We start from the raw sequence: 6,000 nt of genomic DNA on the forward strand, positions 1-6,000 counted from the left end.
GCACATCTCTAAGCTAATCCTTAAGTTCGTCTGGGTATTGGCCAAATGAACCTGCTTATGGTGTGTGCTAGGCTGGTGAGCTTAGAACTGGGTAGACATGGAACAAGTTCAAGAAGTATTTTGTTAGAATTATTTCATTGCATGTCTTCTCATTTTCTTTATCTTAATGTTGATTCACCTCTTAAACTTGAAAAAAAAAATGCAGGGAATCTTTGTATTTGCTTTTGTCATGACAACACTGGGACTGCAGATCATCTTAGAGTCTATGCGCACCCTAATTTCATATGTAAGTTATTATGACCTGACATTGTAATCATCTAAAATGTTTGACATTGTAATCAAATGTTCACATATCACTTAGTTACATATCACACCAAAAGAGTAATCATGTTTCCTTTCCCTCTAGTTTCTGTCCATGCTTTAGTTTTACTGTAATTATGATTCTATAATGTAATGTTAATCATATGCACTAATCATGATTGGAAGGTTAGAACACTGTTCTTTTTAATTGAATTGGTGAGTTGCATGCCTCACATGATTGTTCTTTTTCAGTTAACTTGCTAGTATAATTCATGTATTAACATATGGGAACTAATTTATGGTATCCTTAATCAGGGTACTAATCAGCAAGCACAGCATGCAAATGTAAATATGGTATCCTTATTTCAGTACTTCAACTTCACTATACATTCAAATATAAGTATGTTCTTTCATTTATATTGATAGAACTGTAAGTTTGGATTTGGAAGTATTGATTTTCATTATCAAGCTTGAAACTTTAGTGGTATATCCTCATGTGGTCTGGTGACAGAAATGACCTGTACAGTTTGTTGTTTGCAAGTAAGAGAGCTGAAATAAGCGAAAGGCTACCCTGCATTGAGAATGAGAGCTCGACCCATCACTTAAAGATCTTGCAGGAGAGTTGGAAGGAGCCATCAAGTTGGTTGAAGGAAAGCATTTTGTTAAGTTTTGCTGATACATATATTCACATGCAGCAACTGCATATGTGCATGTTTTATATTGTATCAGCTTTTGCTCTTTTTAATTGTTAGCTAGAATGCAGCAACCATCAAGCTAGCTAGAATGCTTTCTTTTTTTGTTACATGGTATAGATGAATGTATGGATGATTGATAAATACTAGCTCTTTTGGTACATGCTTGAATTAGAGTACTTCAGTACTTAATATATAGAGCATTATTTTTATGCAAATATTCCAGGTAAATAATCGATAATGAACGAACAATAGTAAATTAAATTACGTTGAATGAATACGCATGTCGTCAATCACACAACAAACCACTTATAATCACACAATAGTATCTATAAAATTATGTCATCACATTAGTACTCACACAACAGAATAAATGGGTATCAGTTGTCCAATGTTAAATCACACAATGGTATAGAAACAATGTGTTGTATGACTTGTGAAGAATTCAACACTGAGCCTCACACATACAACAGTTACTTATGATACCTGTTGTGTGAAGGAACAACCAACAACAGTCGCCATATGTTTCTGTTGTATGATAATTTAACCAACAACATCGTGTACTTACTTCTGTTGTCTGAGTGTTATTTTTCTGTTGTGTGAGAAGTTAACCAACAACAGCGTGTGCTTACTTCTGTTGTCTGATCACCATCTAAAATGCGCCGCATCCAATTTCTGGCATTGGCATGCACATAATTGGTGCAACGGTTATAAGCAATGCGTTGTGTCTATGATATTCAGATAACGGTGTTTCACCGTTGTGTGAGTGTGCTCATCACACAACATCGAGATAGACGACAGAATGGTCCACATCACACAACAGATTTCCACCGTTGTGTGATGCAATTTTTGTAGTAGTGGCAGTAGTTTCAGTTGCTGATTGAACTGCAGCAGTTGTCTCCATCGACTAGATGTATTTGCTGCATCAAAGAGCCAAGTTAATTTAATTTGATAAAAAGATTGTGCATATCAAATGTAACTAAGAGCATGTTCAAGTATGGAAATCTTAGGTATCTGCTAGTTTATTATTTGAGAAAGACCAGATATGGGATGCAAAGTTGTAAAAGCAGTATTGGCATTCAACTTTACTTGGCATGGCACTGCAATAGTCCATATGTATAATTCTCCGTTAATCAAACTGAATGATATGTAAGAAGACTGAAAATCACAGTCAATGTAAACTGAACATTTCACTACTCAAATGCCAGACTTTTAGTGAAAGGCCACAACAAAATTTTGCACAATGATGGTGTGATTTCCAGTATGCAAACAAGGAGAGAGACAAACCTGTGTGGTTACGCAGAGTGTGTGTGCAAGCTGTGTTTTCCCAGACGTGAAATTTGTGTTTATGTATAATACAAGCAATGGTCAACAGTGATACTCAAAGAAACATTTCAGATTATGGACACCAGTGATACTGAAAGAAACATAACTCACCTAAATTCCCCAAAGACTTTTGCGATTGCTAGAGTTTCAATTCCACCTGCAATTTGTTATTACAGAATCAAATGAAAACAAACTATTAAGCATGATAAACATTAGATTGAATAACTAATATTAGCACAAGATTACTACCTAATAGTTCATCAAATGCTTGGCTCTCAGTTCAATCCAATTAATCAAAGTTTTCATTGATCTCTGGTATACAGTTTAACATGAAAAAGTCAAATTAACAAATTAATATAAGCCTTTGGTTGTGAAGGGTACCAGTAGATGTCGGATGGTTTGTAATCAAAAGCATATTTAAATGTTGTAGCAGATGCACCATATATCCCCAGTTGTGTGCATAACTCGCTAATAAGATTAAAATTAGAAAAATCCAAAAGAAGAAGAAAAAAAAATTGAAATTGAAGTACGGAACAAATATACCTAGGGCTTCCCAATGCTCCCACTGATATAGAGCACAAAAAGTGGATCCTCTGCATCAACCCACTCCACTGCACAAGTAGTTGGATATTTAGGTATGCCATCCTGGAATATAATTACAAGTCATCAGTCAACACCAATCTGTAAAGTAAATGTTCAAGTCACCTATAACCATTTGATAAAAAGTTAAAAACACTAATAAAGAAAGAATAAACAATGCAGTATGAATGTGAAAGAGAAAAGAAAAAAAAATTGTTTCTTTTTCATGAAAGCCTATAGAAAGAGGAGTTTGTACTACTACTAACCTGCCACCATATATCTCATCCTTCTTCCAAATTAGTACTTCCCTCTTCATTCTCATAAGTTAAGCATACATCTGCTCAAACAAGAAATCATATATCAATCAGATTCCTATCATAAAATATATCTATTTGGTTAGTAAAGATGAGAAAATTAATCCTTGGTTTTAGAAAATATAGTATAGAAGAGTAATTTGGTATTCTCTCATGGTTGGTTACTGTATCTAGGCACACGACTTTGGCAAATAATGTAGGTTCCAGAATGTGTCAAATCCAAACCTAGAGGGCTGTCCTGCCAATAGATGATCAAACAGAAACCTAAACTCCATTGGGACCTAAACATCAAATACAAATTATTCAATATGACACGCAAAGAATTCAGTCCACACCTACACAAACCCCACTTTTGGTTGATTCAATAAGGGCAGCAACAACTATATCCTTGTGGTGGATGACCTTAGAACCCCTTTTAACAGCATTGCAAGTGATCACAACTTTCAGATTGCAATATACTATTGTTTGAGCAAGAGATTCAGTAGAAAATCCAGCAAATACAACCCCAAAGAACGAAAAAAAAAAAGTGATAGAAATGAAAAAGCTATGGATGTTCGAGAGCAAAGAGTAAGACCATTACATACCAAGTGAACAACACCAATGTAAGCACAGGCAAGCATTGTGATTGGAAGTTCCATTAACATGGGTAAGTAAACCGCAACAAGCATCACCCTTTTTCACTCCAAGATCTTTCAAATAGTTTGCAAGCTGCGAACAGTCAACTTCCTTTAGCAGACCACTAAGCAATAATTATTAACTTTAACATTTGAAACCCAATACTTCAGAAGAAATAAACCAAGAGATAGAGAAGTGATCACTAATTGGGCATGCTTGGAATGTCATTAAACGTGTAATCAAGAAGACAAATGAGGCCCAGGTTCTGAATACTGCCAGAGATAGCATAAAAACTTAGATGTGAGTTGAACATCGCCCTTAGCCTCATCTTTCCATCACTAGCAGTAAAACTACACAACCAAATTATAATTAATCAGATTCTACTTTTCTTAGGGTTTAGGCTCCATAGAACAATCTACTATAAAGAACTGAATTTGCTGAAAAAACCAAAACAAGAAGCAAATGCAAACAAACCTAATTCATGGAGTTGTTGCCATAACCAAATGTCATTGCTAGATAATGCAAATCAGGTAGCACCATGGCAACAACAACTCACATATCTGATTTGAAATAAGACATACCTGCTCAATTCAAAAGAATAATTCTTAACATTTGCAATCTTTGATACCCATCGAATAATTGTTTTATCAAACTTTGATATGTCAAAAGCTTCAAGTAAATGTTAAGATTGCAATCTTAACACATGTTAACATTTACAATACCCACCTACAAGTCTTAAAACTTTGATTAACAATTACTCGATTTCTACACTAAAAAGCACCTTGACAAAGAGTTAAAGTTTACATTGATGGTTTACTGCTTGAGATGGGCGGCAAGGAGCTATTCTTGGGTCTGAGCAGTCATGCCATATATGCACAATTGTAGAGAGAGAGAGAGAGAGAGAGAGAGAGAGAGAGAGAGAGATTGCGTCATCTTGCTGAAAACCCCAAAATCCCAAAGTCTACTTTGCAGGGCCTAGATCAAAATGGAACGAACACAAATCTAAGCTCAACAACAACAACATCACATCGAAAACATCATATCAAAACACAAAAACCACAAATCAAATAGAATTGATTCCAGTAATAGATCCATTGCCAAATTGAAATAAGGATTGATAATCGCATAGGGTTGGATTAAAGCCTTGATAAAGTGGAATCTGAAGCACAAGTTGTGAGATAGATTCTGCTAAAGCTGCCATTTATGCATTTCAGGTGAAAAATTAAGAGCCCTAATTTGAAAATATGGGAGATTCAAAAAATCGAAACCCTAGGTTTTGGGAGCAGTGGAAATTGGAATGGTTTTAGGCGGGGGCTAGGTGGTTGGGTGGAATTGGCTGGCAGCGGTGGTGGCCTACTTCGGCATGACGATGAGGGTTGTGTTCTTTAGTCGTTGTTCTTCTTTCGCCGCTCTCTCTCACTTACCCACACTGACAAGGATCAGTATCTCTGGTAACAGCTTGCGAGGCTTCGACACATGCTCCCATGGAGAGGTGGTGGTGGTCTGCTTAGACAGGGCGGCGAGGGGTGCATGCAATTGCGCCCAGGTTAGCAAGGAAGTTGGGGTAGGCGGATCTAGGAGAGGAGGAGGCGGTGAGAGAAGGCTTGGAAAGCGACGACATCTTACTGGAGAGGAAGGTGGCGAAGGTGTGAGGGAAAGGATAGAGTGGAAGAGATAAGAGAGTATTGAGAGAGAGGGCGAGAAAGAGAGTCGGGGAAGACAAAGAAAAGTTTATTGAAATGTGGTTGTGGGCAAGCTAGTGACTTTTTTTTTTGTTTTTTTAAGTCTGTCAGACAACGTATACTTAAGAATCTGTTGTATGAATGTATATAGGTAAAAATTTGGACAAACAAGGGGAGGGAAAATTGCCACCTAGGCCTACATATGTTTGATTTGGGTGAAACTTTGCCGCGCTCTGCAACCAAGTTCCATGATCAGACAACAGATCTATAACAATCTGTTGTACACAAAGTTGTGCATCTTGCACAAGGTATACCTAGTAGGATTTTTCAAACTTCATACAACATTCAATCATACAACAGATAAGAAAAGACTGTTGTTTGTAGAGTTCAAATTCCATATTGGTGAGCTTGTTCTGAGAGGGAATTATGAGCTCGGAATGGAGGGAAATCAGCTTCCCATTTACACAACAGAAACGTCTTAACTCAGTTGTG

Source organism: Rosa chinensis, chromosome 6 (genome assembly GCF_002994745.2).
Source record: "Rosa chinensis cultivar Old Blush chromosome 6, RchiOBHm-V2, whole genome shotgun sequence".
Lineage (NCBI taxonomy): Eukaryota > Viridiplantae > Streptophyta > Magnoliopsida > Rosales > Rosaceae > Rosa > Rosa chinensis.